This window comes from Leuciscus leuciscus (assembly GCF_965113295.1).
Source record: "Leuciscus leuciscus genome assembly, chromosome: 15".
Classification (NCBI taxonomy): Eukaryota; Metazoa; Chordata; class Actinopteri; order Cypriniformes; family Leuciscidae; genus Leuciscus; species Leuciscus leuciscus.
Window position 1 is genome coordinate 23,380,213 of NC_138739.1, and position 19,665 is coordinate 23,399,877.

The 19,665-nt window shown below is 40.8% G+C and overlaps 1 long non-coding RNA gene across 1 annotated transcript; it reads left to right on the plus strand.

Moving 5' to 3' along the window:
• Positions 1 to 5,382: 5,382 nt before the first annotated feature.
• On the plus strand, positions 5,383 to 8,831 carry LOC309474856. Its single transcript, XR_014197446.1, has 3 exons — positions 5,383 to 6,042; positions 6,127 to 6,397; positions 7,570 to 8,831. It is a non-coding gene; the product is annotated as an uncharacterized lncRNA (long non-coding RNA).
• Positions 8,832 to 19,665: the final 10,834 nt, after the last annotated feature.

Sequence of the window (19,665 nt, forward strand, 5' to 3'; positions counted from 1 at the left end):
GAAAATGCTATCTGGCGTGACACAATCACAAGCAATTAGAATATATATTTGGTGTTTATTGTACAGTTATGAGGATCAGGATTCTGAACCAATCAGATTTTACAGTGGGCGGGACTACATAGTGTTACGCAGCATAAATAAAAAACCAAATGATCAAACAAATGTCCTATAGCCATTGGTTACGACAAAACTCACAAAATGGCAATAGTTGCAGAGACAAAGCACTTGAAAGTTATTTTCTTCACTGACAACAACCGTTAGCGATGTGACAAAGCTGAGTAAAACTGAACTTTATGCAAATGAGCAGAGATGATTGTGAAGATAATGATTGTGCTAAGTAATCTGACAACCTGTAATATCTGACACCTTTTTTCTAGTAAATCTAATAAGGTAATAAACTTTTTAAGCAAAATCAGATTGTTCAAATTCGCGTGGTTTCACATGATTTGATATTCACTGAGAGTTGGTGATTTTGAGGCAAGTGACAACAACCGTCAGCGATGTGACAGCTGGGCAGAACTGAACTTTTTGCAAATGAGCAGCAATAAGATGTGGCAACTACCAATGATTGGGAAGATAATGACTATAACGCATCAACGTGCAAGCTCATGTAAATACCATAATGTTTTTTTTTTTTGTGTGAAGCAAATAATCAAATAAACTTTAACTCTTTCCCTGCCCAACTTTCATGGCCCCTAGAATATTTTGTTGTATGAATACTTGAACATAAAATATATCAAAAGACAGAGCAGAGCCTTTAATTTTAAACCACAACAGCAAAAAACAAAACAAAAAACATCCAGATTGGGTTCAGAACGTTAATCAAAACATTGACCAAGCAGATCGAGTCCATCAACACCCCCAAAGATTCACAGTCCTATAGCTCTTCCTGGTTCAACATTTTATTCAGTAGCGTTATAGGCAGTTTTGATTTATATGCTGTTTAATGATCACATTAACTTGCATATGCGTAAGCAATGCTTCTATTACTTGTTTCTGTTTCTTCGCTTGTTTTTTGGATCTAGAGATTCTGTAGTCTTTTTGAAGATGCGTAATAGCGCCCTCTATTGTATAACAGTGAAAACATGGATTGCCGGAAAGTTCTGTCAGTGGTGGTGAAGTGTTGTCATAAATGATGGAAAATTCAGTCAATGGCAATTAAGAAAAACTGTATATATATATTTTTTTAAATATGTATACATATATATATATATATATATAAATATATTATTTTTTTTTAACGTTATTTTGCTCTGCATTTGTCTGCTCTGATTTCAAAACCGTAAAACAAGTAGGCAATTTCAAAATTGCGCGTTGACATGGCTTTCTCGGATTTTTCACAGAGCCAGTTTTTAGTCAGTGTTTCGTTGTACGTGTAAATGCACTCGATAACAGTAATTAGCAGTATAAAAGCAACTCAAGGTCGTTTTTTGTTTGTTGGTGATTTCATTGCAACAACAACTTTTGGCGATGCGACAAAATTAAAATTTCGCAAAGCTACCATTTTGCAAATGTGAAGTGGAGATCACATGATCCCTTGCATGATATAGTTAGATACAGCGGTCAAGCAGGAACTCCTACTAGCAGTCAGTATAGCGACACGGCAACCACAATTACACAGCAAGCGAAGGCTGCGACAAAACCATACTACTGACACGTGCAACATTGCGACGCATTTCACTTTCAGTGAGGACAGAAATGTATGCCTTTTTTGGACGTGGTGCAATCCTCAAACCACAGTGAGAAATCATAACTTTGTCTCTTCGGTGCATTTTTGTGGCGGACAAGCCTGGTCAGTTTGTAGGACACGCGCTGATGCGGCCACTTGTGAATAAACCTCGTTGTTTCTCATTCTCGGCTGCAATCTTCCGCCCCTCGTGATTTTTGTCAGTCTGTTAGTTGAACAATAGCAGCGTTTCATAGTGAGATCAACCAGCACACACACTCAGGCCGTCAGAGGGAAGAGTCGACGGGGACTCTAGTAACAGAGGAACAAATGATGAGGATTACAGACAGAGACACGCATTATACCGCTGCCCCCTCCGAACCTGTCTCTCTCTCTCCGTGCTCATTCCACATAATCTGATTCCACATCCTCGCTGCTAGTAATCCCTCCAAAACAATTTACACCCCCCAAATGCACTAAACGGTTGCACCACACTTGCATACAGAATTTAGGTGGTTTTCACACTTGGTCCTAACTCAAATTCAGTTCCTCTTCCTGCACTTTTGGGTCTGACCATGCATGTTTTCGTCATATACCCAAGGATCACTGCGAGTATTCACAGCAGCTGTTTCCCACTTTCAATTACCTTCAAATCTTTGCACCAGTCTGTTTTACAGGAGATGCGAGGGAAAAAAAGTGACAAAGACTGTGGAAAGATACTAATTAATCATCCTCACCTCCAATCACCTTGCGTTCGAAACAACTACCCGTGAGCAGTTCACTGGTGCACACTCAGGTTCAGAAAGCACTTTAACACCAATTAAACCAACCAAATTTTAATTTGGCTTTGCACCTAAATTTCAAGTGAGATTTTTTCTTTGTTGCTTTTGCATGTTTGTGTTTTTTTCCTGTGCAAACACTCCACCTTTTGTTTGGAAATTAAGATGATTATACGTTCTTATATTTTTTTTTATTAACAAAACTCGCTAAAAGGCACACTTTATCCAGTTGCAATTATAGTAAGTATACAATTAAGTTTAATTATCAATGTAAATAAATAATTATTTATCCATTTATTTACTGTGGTGTTAAAGCTGAATTTTCAGCATTGTTACTTCAAGGGATAGTTCACCAAAAAATGAAATTTCTGTCATTAATTACTCACGCTCATGTCTTTCCAAACCAGTAAGACTTTAGTACATCTTCAGAGCACAAGTTAAGATATTTTTTATTAAATCTGAGAGGTTTCTGAACCAGCCATAGGCAGCAACGTCATTGCAGCTTTCAAGGCCCAGAAAGGTAGTAAAGACATCATTAAAACAGTCAATGTCACTCCAGTGGTTGAAATTCTTGTTTTTTGCGCACAAAAAGTATTCTTGAAAGGTTGAACCACTGTAGTAACATTGACTATTTTAACGATGTCTTTACTACCTTTCTGGGCCTTGAAAGTTGCAATGGCGTCACTGCCTGTGTGGGGTCAGAAAGCTCTCAGATTTCATCAAAAATATCTTAATTTGTGTTCCGAAGATGAATGAAGGTCTGGTAGGTTTGGAACGACATGATATAAGGGACTGACGACAAAATGTTCATTTTGGGGTGAATTATCCCTTTAATAATAATAATAATTTCTCCAGGATTCTTCGATGAATAGAAGGTTCAAAAGACAAGTATTTATTTGAAATAGAAATATTTTGTATCAGTTTAAGGCCTGGATAAAAAAGTATTAATTTATTTAGAAAAAAATCTTTTGAACGGAAGTGTATGTATTTTCACATCTGTCATGTCAGTCTGTGATGTCACCTGTTTCTTTACCCGTGTCTAAAAATCACGTTTTCTCCTTCCGACCAAGAGCGTCACACGTCAGTCGATTTGTTTGTTCTTGAACGGCAGTTTTCCTGGTTGTGTTTGTTTTGTGCGTCTGCGGTGAGCAGCCCACACACCTCTTGTGTGTTGACACTGCACGCTTGGCCTCAAACTGCAGCGGAGAGAGAGAAAGAGAGAGAGAGAGAGAGAGAGAGAGAGAGAGACAGCATGTCTGGCTACCAGGTCTTTATCCCAGCGCTGCACTCCGTGTGCCAGACTTCAGGGCTGGAACAGTTTAATGCCGAATACAGCTCGCGAAACTACTCTCGCCGTGTCTCATTTGATTTAAGGCCCCAGAGGCATCTCTCCATATCGGTCTAAAACTGCGACCACGTGTTGTTTTGCAGCACAGCTTTCGGCGTTTAAAGAGTTAATCCCGCAGACTGCAGCAACATGCAGCGAGCATGTGGGCGTTTGGGTGTGTTCGTGCTGGAGAGAGCGAGAGAAGGAGATGATGTGTGTAAAATGTGTGCGTGTGTTTCTGGCATGCCATCCCGTCGAGGAGACGCGCTCCGCAGCAGTAGTTTTCAAAGTCACCATGAAATCAAAATGAACAATTTTTTTATCATTTTTCCGTGCACATAATTTTTTTTTAAATGTATGTGCCCTTTAATCTTTAATCAAAATAACTTTGCCTCCCTGTTGCAGCAACGTCTCTTCTCTGATGACATATTTACTGGTGTGAGGGAGGGACAACTTGTCACTCACATGAGATCGACCAATAGCAAACCTCAACGATCCAATCATTCAATCAATTCCCAATGAACAAAATCAAGTCTACATGTTTTCTTGTTCAAGAAGCCGTTTCAATTAGATATATACCCTACATAGGGAAGGGTATAATACCCTACTGTCGTAACTTCTGAAAAAAAGAATTTAGCTGCAATAGATAGTTAACTGTAGTTAATCCAGTAACACTCAAAGGATGCATTTCAGCATCTCTGTGTTCAAACATAGGCGAATAAACATGGCTTATCTAAGAGTGTGCAATGAAAACATGCGATAAAAAAAAAGAAAGTTTCCTTTGACCCTTCGTTTCTTTCCCTCCATCACTTCCTCCTGTCCGCCCAGACACTAAGTATGATTAGAGAACGCAAGAAATTAGACTTCCCGAAGGAGAATGAATGTCTAAACAACTCTGGTTGCTTGCACAAACATCCCGTCTCCAGCAATCTGTAAAATAAACCCAAAACACACACACATGATTTTCCCACAAGGGAAACCCTGGCGTGAATTTCTGTTCCCTACTTGAGACGCAACCCCACAAAGACAATGTTTCCCATAGGAAAGAAAATAGCAAATGCAATCCCTTTAATATCTCAGCTGTTTCACCAATGGAGATCAGATGGAGACTGTCATAATTTTTCTCCTGAGAATCTCCAGTTAATCTCACAATGTATTTCTTCTAGAGTTTCATGAGATAATGTCTCAAACTGTGCTCAGATAACTAAACTCAAACTTTAAACATTAAATTCTCCCAAGACAAAATGTTTTGATCTATGCTGTCCATTTAATTTTATAGCATTATATATTATTACTTTATTTTAACAATTGTCTAATTTACGTCTGAGGAATTTCGAAAACTGAGACAAAGTTGATTCTTTGATGCAAAACGAAAAGTAACTGAGAACATCAAAGAAATGAATGATGAAAGTCATATCTGCAGTAACAAAACTATTCTTCTGAGTAGCGTTTAGTGTTAACGTTCACATGGGGGACGGCAACATCTGATGCACAGAAGTTCAAACGTTAACTGGGTAAGAGGGACACAAGTATGAGTCAAGAGTGAGAGAAAGAAAAACAAGAGCGAGAGGCTGTGGTGAGTCAGCCTTTGGTCTAAAAGAGATCGAAAAGATCGGACGACAGCCAGAGGCTGCCATGGTTCAGGACACACACACGCACACACACGTCTCAGACGGAGACCTGCTCTGGTTTTTTAACACAGTCTCACAAACCGAAAGGAACACCTTACAATGAGACGACAAACAAACATTCTCTCTTTCTATTTCTCTTTTTTCTCTGTGGTTGTCTCTTTCTTGAAGCACTCGACTTGCCTTACCACCAAGTCTTTCTCTCTTTCTGTATCTCGCTTTTCTCTCTCGGCACAGGCAGCGGCATTTAAAAGACCCTTACAGCGCTGCCCTGACATGCTCTTGGCCTCGACTCCGCTGAGAGAACCCGTCGGGTCCTGACAAGGACAGCGGAGCGAGCTGCTTTCCCCTCTCCCTCCTCCACACATCTCATTACGTCCTCTCTCATGCCTGACTTCGTTTTCTAGATTTCCTCCACATCCTCTCTACTTTTGTTTTGTTTTCTCTATAATGGTCAAATCGTTTTTGCTGTTTTTCTAGAGTCTATATCTTGTTGCGACTGGTAAAGATGCCAGTTGTGAAATATCTAGACTACGTCACACTATGCTGTGGTGTTCTTAGACAGAAAGATTGGAGAATGACTGGAAACTAATGTGGAGGGAAAAGGAGGATGAGATCGGAGGCCGCACCTCAAAGCTTCTGGTAAAGTTTCTGCATATACTGTATAAGTGGGAATACCAATACGCAGCATTTTTTTGCAATGCGTATTGTAATGTGTTTTTCCAGATCATTTGTCAGAAACATCGGAGAATGACAAGAAACTACAGGAGAAAATGAGCGAGCCCATGTTCATTGCAGACCAAACTTAAATGAGCACCAAGGCACAATGGCTATGAACACGTTATTGACAGAAAACTACTGGAGAGGACAAGCAGAAATGGGACTCTAACCCATCATGGACCAGACCTGTGAACCAAATTAGCCAAAACTCACTGGATTTAGCGCACTTGGGCTTTACATTTACACATTATCCAGAGCAACTAACGTTGCATTCAAGGTATGCATTTGATCATTTCCCATTTTCCCTGGGAATCAAACCCCTGACCTTGGTGTTGTTAGCACCATTCTCTACCGTTTGAGCTATAAGAACGTGCCAACCAAGATTTTGAGTTTGAATTAAACTTTTAAAGGCAATGTGCGTAATTTACCTATCCGTAAGCCCCGCCCCCTAACTCGGATGGACAAACAAACGGAGTTGCTAGCTGTCTTACAATGACAGCTGTCAATGTGAAAACCTTGTCCCACAATGTTTTGGAAGGACCACCTCTCGTCGAGGAGCATTCAAGAGGGACTTAAATATGCTATGGCGGGATATATAAAAGATTTTAAAATAAATATCGTGGGTAACAAGATTAATTTGGAAGCGAGGGTTTACAGATCACAATGCAAGCCTCACGTTACGGTCGTCACGATCGCAGATGACAACATCCAGGATCAACACTGTTCATGTACAGCAGTGTAAAATTTAATTAATTTACATTTAACCAGTTCTCATGACGTGAGAACCGTTAGCTATTCAGGTTTGTACTTTAGCATGGGCTCACTAACTTTAATTGTAACTTAATGAGAGTATGACAACCAGAAAATGAACGTTTTCATCTTTATTTGGACTGGGGTTAAATCCTTAGGGAACCAGGTTACTGCGCCCACATCATTGATATTATAAATAAACCGGCAGTCATATTGATAATTGGTCTGTTCGTGCAAATCTTATCACACTTTTGAAACGTGCTGGTGAACATGAATACCCATGCCCATCCTCTCAGGATACCTGGAATCAGTGTTACAAGTAGTAATTTTGTAGCATAAACACCATCAAACCGATGAGCGCTTCAGATCTTCCAATGTTTTTTTATGGCGCTGAAACCTAAAGATGTCCGAGTTCCGGTCCCGTGCAACTGATACTCAACTGCCATTGGCTCATCTGCGGTCGAGGGGCTGACTGTTAGGTCAATTGTGGGTGGGACCACCAATGATATTCTGAATAATGACAGACTGGGATGGGATGGTTGAAGTGTTTGGGAAAACAGTTGACTGAAATTTTTTTTTTGCAATTTGTGGTGCTTCTACTGGTGCAGAAATTATGCACTTCACCTTTAACCTCAGAGCGTGTGTGATGTGTAATTTCCAAAATAACAGTCATTTTCGAATTCATTTCACCCTGGGCAGGTCCGGCAGCTTTGCGTCGAAGTCGAGCGAGCACATCCAAATGATGACCCGAGTCTGATCTCCTCCATTAAGCAGACGAGCGGCGTAGATGCACAGGAGTCCGTCACGTTGGAGGGGAGGTGATGTTTCTCCATGAGTGTCTGGTCAGACACACTGGCGGCTGCTCAACCACTAAATGGCCCAATCACAAAACCCTATGACTCGTGGAAAACAACAGATCAATAGCGCTTCCTCTGGTTCTCGCCTGCATGCTTGTATATCTGCGTGCATGAGAGAGAAAGAGAGAGAGCAGATGATGGTGGAGCATTTTGCACCCGTATGCCCACTCAAACTGCATTTGAAATCAGGAATATCTTTTTTTTCTTGCACCGCTTTTAAACACACGCGGCCCTGATTACAGCCTCCCTCTTGAGACGGCAGGAATAAAGAATGATCGCCAGGCAGGGAGAGACAAATTTACGCTCGGCGAGCAGCATTCATTACAAACAGGCTGCCGTGTGTGTGTGCTGTGAGGCCGAACTCGACCTCAAGAGTTAGCAGAGTGAAAGCCAAACCCTCCGCCGCTGCCAAACAGATCAGATTAGAAATGCAGTCGAGCGCTCGGCAGCAAGACAACAAGACAGAAGGCAGACAGATAGACGGGTCAAGGGAAAGCTGCAATGATGTTGAATAAACTGGTAGTTTTTTTGGTTTGTGCAACAGTGCTCCATGTCAGGTGTTTGCAAGGCAAGGGATATATGGGGTAATAATTATGTTTAAATGCAAACAGAGATTCATTTCCAAACAAATGCAGACTACCCAAGCACAAATCAAGCGTAGCGTTAGTTCTGGCAGGTCACGTTAGTCAAGCTCGCATCAGCTGACTCTCAGCTGATCCACATCCACCTATAGGAATTTGACGCCTATCACCGTATACATTTATAAGCTCCTTCAGTATTATAAGAAGCTATCGCATTTCTCAGGAGCTATTACCCTCCTCCATCCCCAGCTCCTCCTCTCGTCAGTCAGGATTCGGCATTCTGATTCCCCTTGAATCAGAATAAATTCTCGAATTATGTTGTACTTTAAAATCTTGAATTAAATATATTTGCAAACATTCATGTTGGATCTGTTCTGTTTACCCTAAGGGGGGTTATTGCTGATCTCCCTGCTCTTATCCATGCTAGGCTGCATGGATGCGCAGGGAGTTCTCGCCCAGAACAGAACTATACCGCCAATCCAAACTGTATGCTAATTGTCAATCGTATTTGACAGTAGTGGTCCTGACAGAAACACTGACGATAAGTTTTTTCTGCTAATCTAGTGCTCAGCTTTAGGAGGGTTAATTCAGAAAGGTCTAGATTGAACATGAAATGTATTTATCCAGAAGAGCATAATATACATTGAAACAGAAAGGCTGAAAAATCTGGACCTTAAGATGTATGGATTCAGAATGGCAGAAAAGGCCAAGAAGATGAAATGTTCTTGCAGAGGAGTTGAGATAGAAAATTGGAGAAAACTAGAATGCGATATGTATTTAAGTGCCACAAAAAGATTTTTTGATTAAAGGGATACTTCACCTCTGGAAATATGAATGTGATTTAAAATAGGTCATTTATGTAGAAGAAATGTGAAGACATTTTTGAATTTGGAGCTTTCTAGACTGAGAAAAGCCAGAAAATTCATTTTTGGCTTATGTGGATGAAAGACAACAACTCCCAGAATGCACTTGCTTCGCTGCCCTAGGAGGCCACTCCCAAGCCATGCCTACCGGTAAGAGAGCGCAGTTGAAAACAAGGCTTGGCTACTATTTGAGACTCCGTGATGAGTTTGCCAGGGATTTCGAGATCGCCCAAAATGTCCGGGATTCGGCTTTTGCGTTCTATAGTCGCCATTCATCATGTTTACTGTGGCGAGCAGGACGAAGCTGACGGCCGCGGGAGAACGGCGAGAGGCCGGTGGCGTGAGTACTGAGACGCACCGGTCTTGTATCTCTCACGGAGGAGCGGGAATTTTCTTAGCAATGGTAAAACGCACATCAACCGATCACTTGTTTAGCGTTCATGTAAACACTACATTCAGATTCACCAATCGGAATGAATTCAGTTAGATTGAAACAATAGGTGTGCATGTAAACAATGAATGGCGACTGCAGAAACCAAAAGCCGAATCCCGGACATTTTGAACGATCTCGCCCGCCGGACAAGTCCGGGAAAAAGAGGATGGTAACCCCTACTACTCAGCTTTCTCCTACTACTCAGCTTTCTTCACAGAACAAAAGCCTGCTAGCTTAGCTTCCAAAGCTGACACTGTGTGTACATTCTGTGAGTGAGATCCAACCTCCTATGGGCGGCCTGAAAACATGCGGTACAGCCCCTCCTACTGGCTGTAGTCTTTAGCCTCTGGCCAGAAAATCCTCTGATGACGCAAAATGACGATTTTTGCTTCATCAGAGGATTTTTTCCAGACAAAAAATACATAAATCTCTTGTCTCATGGGGATATGAGGGTTGAAAGCACGGTAATTCGAAAATACTACAGGTTTTCTACTAATACAAAGCTTAATGCTAAATCCTGAAGTATCCCTTTAATTGAATAAGAAAGATGAAGGATCAAGTACTTTACAAAAGCCAAGAACTAGAACTCAATCTGTGAAGAAGAAAGATCTAGATCTTTCCTCTTCAACTCACAGTGAGTTCCAGTTAACTTATATGCTGATGCAAGAGGCATAAATAATCTTTTATTTGAGATTTACTGAAGCAGAAAGGCCTAATGATCCAGGACTAAAGAAAGTTTTTTTTTTTTAAGATCAGAAAATTTTTGAACTTGAGATGTGATGGAGCAAAGCTAAATAATGAGGAGAAAGGTCTAAAACCTGAGATATGTTGATGAAAGAGAGCATAAAAATCTGTCAGAAGTTGATATTTCCCACGCTGGATCTTTTGGCCTTCAACAAATGTGTTGATATACAAAGGCTAAAAAATCTAGAACTTGAACTGCATTGCTGCAGAAAGGCAAGAAAGTTCGAATTTGAGATGGGTTGAACCAGAACGGATGAAGGATCCATAATTTAAGAAAATACATAAACCAAGAACTCAGTTTGTTTAAAAGCAGAAAATCTAGAACTTGACATATTAATGAAAGAAAGGCAGAAAAATCGAGTTTCAGCGGCCTGTTCTGGATGTCAAGCCTCTAGAAAATCATGCAGCCTGATCACGTCACATGGGTAACCAGGCAGTGCCGTTTTTTTCCTGTGGCATTAAAGCCTGTGATGACCAGGGGTAATATTTTAACACCACGGCTCTTTCCCCCGACATGTACACACACACTCGCAATCATAGCGCGGAAAAAAACATCCCCGCGCCCGCGTGCTTATGTGTGTGTGCAAGAGAAAAACAGCCCTGCCGCTGAACAATCAGCAGTCCTCCGCGTGTCTCTCTCTCTGGGCGGCGTCATGGCAACGGAACAGCTTCAATTAGAGGAGAAGAAAGCGTTTCCCCTCGGCATGGCATTGGAGAGAGAGCCGAGTGTCAACGAGCGCGGAAAGGGAGGGAGTGTGTGTGTGTGTGTGTGTGTGTGTGTGTGTGTGTGTGTGTGTGTGTGTGTGTGAAAAAGATTGCGAGCAGGAGGGAGGAAGAGAAAACGAGCGCCGGGGAGACGTGTGTGAGGCTGAGATTGCGAGAGAGGGAAAGGGAGCGTGTCTGAGTGCGTGTGTGTGTATGTGTGTGCGTGCTTGCTACAGATTGCAAGGAAGCAAGCTAGAGAGACAAAGCAAGCAAGTGAGATTGAGAGGGAGGGGAAAGTGTGTGTGTGTGTGTGTCAGAGCAGCCAGAGACAGACAGTGTTTTGCCTGCGTTAGCGCAGCTAATGAAAAATGAATGAACCCACGGGAGAGAAAGAGAGAGATGCGGAAAGATAGAGCGGTAGTTTAGCGCTCACCAAGTTTCAGCAGTGCCGTGTGTTTTAGCGGGATGTTGGCCTTGCTCGGGGTCAAGAGGTTAAGGTCACATACTCTATGCAAGCTTGTTGCTTTGGTGGATAACAAGCCTCAGTACCCAATATAGCGATAGAGTGTCTGCATCATTTAAACCAGACGCTACAAATATATCAACAGTTTACTAATTTAAACTTGCTCAGCAAGATTTCTGTTATCAAACTGTTGTTCCATTATGACCTTTGACCTGAAAGTGAAAACAGACCATACTAGGCAGTTTACACTAATATTGCCAGTGATTTTGCTAAAAAATATTTCCAAGCAAAGCAATTGTGGTGCTGCTGAATCATTTCTTTCGGGGTTTTTTTAGGAAATCGTTTGAGCAAATGATTCAACTCATAAAGATAGTAATGAAAGTGTTTTTGAACAAAACATTTGAGTGAATAATTCAAAGACTCGCTTATAATGTCTCTTGTTTTGTTCCTGAATTAATCTGTATGTTTAAATTAGTCTGTTCAACGAATAATTCATTGAATTCATTAATTCACAACTTACTTTAAGTTAAACTAACAATAATTTTTTACATTCAAGCAGCAACGCATATTGCGTTCCACTTTTTAAGTAATTGGAGTCACAGGTGAATCATATGTGCATATACAACAATGTTCAAATCAAACCTACATTGTAAAAAATATATAGTTGGTTTAACTTAAAAAAGTAAGTAATCTGTTTGAGTTCATTGAAATGTGCAACCAAACCCCTACAGATGATCCAGAATGCTGCAGCTCGTCTTGTCTTCAACGAGCCCAAGAGGGCCCACGTCACTCCTCTGTTCATCTCTCTGCACTGGCTACCTCTCGCTGCTCGCATCAAGTTCAAGGCACTGACGCTTGCTTACAGAACTATCACAGGCTCAGCTCCCTCCTACTTTCACTCACTCCTACGAGTCTACATCCCTACCAGACACCTACGATCGGTCAACGAGCGACGTCTCGTGGTTCCATCACAGAAAGCCACAAAATCACTTTCCAGAACATTCTCATTCACAGTTCCATGCTGGTGGAACGCTCTCCCCACCCTCATCCGGAATGCAGAATCCCTGACAACATTCAAAAGACAGCTGAAAACCAATCTCTTCCGTGAGCACTTAACCTTGTAGAAAAAGAAAAAAAAAAAAAGAAAAAAAAATTCCTACTGTATTTTGAGCACTTCTTGCGTTGTTGTTGTTTTTGCCTCTTTATGATGACTCGCTGAATTTTGTCCTAATTTGTAAGTCGCTTTGGATAAAGGCGTCTGCTAAATGACTAAATGTAAATGTAAATTAAAAAATGTACTTAATACAATGGAAGAGACTCTAATCAACAGAAACTCAAAATATTATGTTATCGGAACCACAATATTTTATTTACAGTGATATGCCACTGCACCCTTGTGCTTTTAGATGTCACATTTCATCCTTTATGTTCACCGTTAAGTTCCACACACTTGCACGCACGCATTGCCATTTGATCTCTCTCGCATGCACACGTTCACTCTCCTCCATTCGTCTTTGTCACCTTTCTCTGACCTTTGCCGCCAACCGGGGGGGGGGAGAGCCACCCGCTGGCTCGCAAACTACCACCTGCTAAAGACAGACCTCTGTTGGAAAAAATGCGAGACAGGGAGAGATGACTGACAGGGACTTCATGAGTTAGAGGGCCCCTGTCTCAGAGCAGCTGCAGAGAGATCGAGACTGATAAAGATAGATAGAAGGAGCGATTCTCGCTCGCTCTCTCAAAGACATTCCTCTGGAGAGTTGGCGGTGGTTCTGATATTCCCCACTGCCGCTCTGGTATTCAAGGGTCTGCGTGCCGGGATTGATAGCTGAGCGTTGCTTTTTTTTAAATGTGCTATAGTGTCGACAAGTCGACGCCACCCCACCAACAACAGCAGCGCCACAGCTGGGTACAATTTTTGCTTGCACTCTCACAACGTGTCCTACATGGCAAGCAAGCGATGCGACAAACAAAAGGCTCTAGTTAAAGTGTGTTCACACACTGACAGCAATTAAATCCCTGGAGGTCACCAAATCGCTGTCTTGTTGGTTGTTAGGTGATCTTACTCAACTAGAGTAACAGACAATACCCAGCAAACATTTGGACGTTTAATGACCATTAAAGAGACGTCCCTCCGACACGTTCCTTCGTGGTTGAAAAATAGTTCCAAAATGAAAGTTGAACGGACGTCTTTGACGGTTTCTGTCCTGTGTTACATATATTTACCGATTTAGGCCATCCTACCGCGACTATTTTTGGCAAGGGACACGACGTAGCTGTCGGACGAATGTTTGCTGGGTACTGTCTTCTCTCACATTGGTAGTTGCTGGATCATGTTGCTGCTCATTTGCATAAAGTCAAACTCAAATTTGTTGCATATATATGCGTATAATAGTTGTGTATTTCAACTCAAAATTCATTGAAAATAGGTCTTTGCAATATCGCTGTCAGGGTGAATTTCGCCTAACTTGTAGACTGCAAGCCTGTGACTTTGCACGCAGCACTAAAAAGAAAATGTTCCAGTTGATGCATGAAAGCAACAACGCTGCAAGGTTGTGACTTTGCAATTTTCACAATGCAACAAAAAATGCTGTTGTTTGCATGCACTATTGTATGACTAGACAACTAAATGGTCCAGTTAAAATCAAGGATGCTGTCTAAACGGCAAACACTTGACTGCGTACAACGTTACTGAAATTAAACACTCCTACATGGCAGACATGTCGCAATACAATACAATTTACATGCTTGCAGTATAGATGGCTCAAATATTATAATGCACAAGCAAGAAATGTACGACCTGACAGAACTAAAATGCTACTATTATATTCTATAAAACTGTCTATACTACAAGCATGCAACTTCGTGTAAAAAAATGCAAGCTTGTGAGAAAGGTGGTCTATGGTACTAGCATTCAACTTTGCATAACACCATAACTAAAACATAATCAACGATTCAGTCTACTGCAAGCATGCAACTGTTACAAGTGTGTGTACATTTGCATGCTTGCAGTATAGACTGTTGTCGATAATAACTGGTATGAGTTTTAGCGCATCCCGCCACTTGCTTGCAGCATAGATGGGATATAATAAACCTCCTACTGGAGATAATAGGCAATGTAGCCCTGTCAGTTTATACCAAACGCATACATATGCATGCGTCCTTTTCCCTGATGGCTGTAACTATCCCTCCATGAGGAATAGTATGTCCTCTGGTCTTGATCACAACAATCTACTGAAAAGCCAAATCTCTTTCTCTCTCGCTTTCACTCTTCTGTAGTAAATGCCAGGGGCTCCAATCACGGACCCCCTGTTGAGCTCCTTGGCTTTGACTGACACAACATTCGGAAACACACTGGGATTTGAGTGTGTGTGTGTGTGTTTCTGGCGTTTCCCTAAGTAGCGTTCCACCCTCCTCCCACATTTGATCTCTCCGCTTCTCCCTCTCTATCCGGTTCTAATCTGCGTCTCGTTTCTCTCACCCACGATTTCTCACTCCCTAAAGACCGCATCCATTCAGCGTGAGAGAATTTCTCTCTCACACAGTTTATACTGTAAGCTACAGCTGTATTTATTCTTTTGTTGGCTAACTAGACCAGACAGGTGTGTAACGGTTGCGTGTGTATGTGTTTGTGTATAGATTTACGGTGTAACTTGTTGTATAATGACAAACTATATCTATCTATCTATCTATCTATCTATAGTAAAAAAAGTAATGTGATTTTAACGGAAAAAGACTGTAAATTGGTTAACAGAAAGTTTCCGTACTATATATGGTGAATAACTGTGATAGATCTTACCATACATTTAATGTAATTCTACAGTAAAATACCATTTTTGGAAGTGAAAAAGAACAAGTCATTGTAAATTCCGTAAATTTCCGGAAAAAAAAGAAAGAAAAAACCCCCCGTAAATTCACATTCCCACAATTCCCTGCATGACACTTCACATTTGATGTATTTTTGTTAAATTAGTTTTTTCTAATCAGTTATGTGCATTAGGGTTTATGTTACATTTAATGTTTATTGCATTTTTAAAACTTTCATGTGTGTTACCATGGCATTGTTTAGTGTTTGTGTGAATGACACTGCGCAGTTTATATATATTAGTATTAACTTCCTCAGCTTGTGGAAAAGCTGATTGTGATGAGCTTTGATTCATCATGTGACTCTCATCACCACTGTGATTGATGGTTGTCAGTGTATTACAATAGTACAAAACAGATAGTAGTACTTCAATAGGTCAGTAAATTAACATGTATCAGATAATGAAATACGGTATTTTACTGTAAATTTAAGTCTTTAAAACCTCAAATGTTGCTACCGTATTTTTTTTACCAAAAATTCTGGCAACCACAGCTGCCGTTTTTTTAACTGAAATTATATCTATCTATCTATCTATCTATCTATGCACAAACCCAACCTTTGGTTTACAATTTTTAATTACATTTTTAAACCCAACGGTTAAGTTTGTCCACATTTGACCCAAACACGGGTTGAAAGAAACCCAGCGTTTTTTAGTGTATTTTGTAGCTAGTTGGTCGCTAACACTTCCGTTAAACTACCTACCTTAATGTTAAACCTAAAAACGCACACACATGGCAAATACTCCTCAGCAGAGTGACTGATTTTTCACAGAGGCAGTGAGTTGTGAAAACCGAGATAGAGAGAGAGAGAGAGACGAGTGATGAACAGAACAGAGAAAAAGCATGCAGGACACAGCGCTCCACTCAGCCAGCGAGGCTCCGCTGCTCTGCGTGAGTGTGTCACTGTCTCATGTGGGCCCTTCAGTCCTCGAGGCGTTTTGTTCCCCCTCCCTGCGCCGGCCCCCAGCCCTGCTAATCCTTTTGAGACACACACACGCACACACATTTCCCAAGGCTCTGAGGCGCTCTACGCTGCTGCTTATCTTCGCACTCCACCGAGCTACACACACACACACACACACACACACACACATGCACACAACAGATCTCAGCTCTGGCTAAAACTCCTAAAACGTCTACACTGCACGTACACGACGTGACTAAACTAGAACACTCCCATTATGAAACACTGAAGGTGTCTATCACTGAACGTGATTTTGTTTTGTCCACTATAACGTGAGCATTCAATTTTTTGTGCATTTGCAGATCATTTAATTGATTTTAACAATCTTCCGGTTATGCTGCTTTGCTCGCTTGCAGTGTAGACATCTTTGTTGATTATCACTAGCTGCGTTTCAGATGACAGATTTGCGCAAAAATTGTGCGGTATTTTCTTAATATCGATAAAAAAATTACTGCGAAATGACGGCGTTTCCATTAACTGATGTTATGCGACTGATGCGATAAGTCATTCCAAATATCATGGCAACGGATGTTGGTAGGTTTACGTATATCGCAGCCACTGCACTAGCCATTATTTTTCATCGAAGGAGACATAGGCTTGTTATTCAAGCTTGTTATCTGGAGTGGCCACGTATGAGGTGTTTCTGGGTGTTTTTCCCTCCTATCTGCTTTAAAGGACCACAGAAACCGAAAATTCTCGGGCCAGCAGCATTTGTCCAAATTTCAATCTTAACCATTGTATTTCATCAGAAACGATCTGAAAACAGGGCTTTAAGTGTAAAATACCGAACTTGTCCTTTAAGGTCTTGATAATTGTGGCATTTTGTTTAGAATACAGTATTCCCATGATACTTTTGTCTTTTATGAGTTTAATGAAGAACTGTCTTGTCTTCTGTCCAAACATACCGCGCCCTCTTTAAAGAAAAATCGACTTTTATGTACACCGGTTGTACATTGTAGTTGTACACTGTAAATGTGAAAAAAATTCCATTTTCCAGTTTCCATTGCAGTTTTGCAAAATATTCCTTTTTCGAATTGACTGAAAAACCACCTCATGCAAGCGTAAAAACGTATTTGCGATAAATGGGAGTTTTTGCGAAATTGACTTGTTTCCATTGGGCATATTTTCAATTTCAATTTGCACAATTTGAAGGGTAATAGAAACGCGGCTACTGGAGTGTTAGTTGTCGCATTGCTCGCTTGCAGTTTTGTTGACTATAAAATGCTCTAGTTATTTTTTTGCATTGCACATTTGCCGTGTAGACAGCTGCACTGATTATCATGAGTTTTGTTGCGTCATTGCACTTGTTTTAAGTGTAGATAGCTTTGATGATGATGTCTACAATGGTAACGTTCTAGTTTTGTTGCAACACGCATTTGCTATGTAGATGGCTTGGTTGATATAATGGAAGCATCTTAGTTTGTTACATGGCATTCTTGCAGTGTAGACAGCTTTGTTTAATTTAACAGCCATTGTAGTTTTGTCAGGTCAGTTCACTCTCTAGCATTCTAGTTTTGTTGCATTGATTGCAATGAAGACAACATCATTGATTATAATGGAAACAGTCACCCTGCTTAACTTGCTTGCAGTGTCAAAAGTCAGCTACATTTATTAATATTAGTTCGCATTTCTTGCAATGTCATTATGAAGCAATTATTCTGTATTTGTTGCGTCACTCACTTGCAGTGTACACATTTTTGTTTTGTTTTGATTGTAATGCGAGAGTTCTAGTTTTGTTGCATTGCATGCTTGCCGTGTAGGCCAATTTGTTGGCACTTCCCTCACGATTAGCTGATTATAACAGAAACTTTCTAATTTTGTTTCCTCGCTTCGCTTGCAGTGTCTAAAGACGGTAACATTTATGAACATTCATTTTGTTGCATTTCTCACTTGCAATGTAGGTTACATTGATTTAGCAAGTATTCTAGATTTGTTTTGCCCCTCAATAGCAGTGTACACAGCTTTGTTGATTATAATGCAAGAATTTTAGTATTGTCGCATTGCACTCTTGCAGTGTAGACAGCTTTGTTGCAGCACTTCGCAATCATACCATGTAGACAGATTCGCTGATTATAACAGAAACGTTCTAGTTTTGTCAGCTACGTTTGCTTGCTTGCAGTGTCGAAAGGCAGTTACATTTATTAATATTAGTTTTGTCGCATTACTCACTTGCAATTTAGGTTTCTTCAACCCGATCTCACAGCAATTCGTACGAATTTTAAGAGTTGGTTCATTTGTACGAATTCGTACGTTTTTTGCTAAATCGAACATATTTTACAAGTTGCCCAATTAGTATGAATTCGTAACAATGACCTACCCCTGACCCCGCCCCTAAACCTACCCATCACTGGGGTTTAGACAAATCGTACAAATTCATACCAATTAGCCACCTTGTAAAATATGTATGAATTAGTCGTGAGATAGTGTTGGTTTCTTGCAGTATAGTCAGCTTCATTGATTATACGAAAGTGCTCCTATAGTGTTGTCACATCATGGCTGACTCTCTACTCCACCCTGTAATTTACCACAGTTTTAACAATTTGTGCGGGGTTAGTTCATTCCTATATAATTAATATTTCATAATTCCGTGACATAAGATGCTTTTAAGAGCCTCACATTTCTTCTGGAGTGTTTACAGAGGGGTCAGCCACGATGCAGATGTCTGACTGTCATTTATGGTTTATGGACATGGAACATCATCCTTTGAACACATGAAAAATTAGAGAATAAATAAATTCAATAATAATCACAATTTTTAATTTCTTTGCAAAAGTTTTCACAAGTGTTTCAAATTCTCTTCTCTTGCAGACAATATCCGATGCCGTTTGGAAGAATTTGACTGATAATATGCATTTTGTTCATGCACGTCTTCAAGTCAGTCTGTTTTCTTCCAACTTTTCTATTTCTTTTCCAGCATGGACTTTCAGTCGGACTCTTGGCAGACTGTTAGCTGTCCCATAATCCTCTTTGATGCAAGAAGTAGAGGTCAGGGCAGGGTCGTGGTTGCTGCGAGAGCGCACATGCACGCAAACACATGCACCAGGAATTTTATTCTAGGCTGACTTCCTCTGATCACTGCAGATTTTCCCAACAGCGCAGTCTGTCTCTCTCTCTCTCTCTCTCTCTCTCTCTCTAAACATCTGCGTGTGATCGGAGTCGCGCATAAATTATTCTCCGGCAGCAGCGCCATGTCTGCGTCTCTCTCGTGTTTTTTCTCTTGCGTCCTCTTACTCTTTCAGATAGCAAACGATTCCGAGCCTCTGTGAGATTGCGATGTCTAGGCAGTGGCACCTACGCGATGGCGCTGCATTATAAAGACAG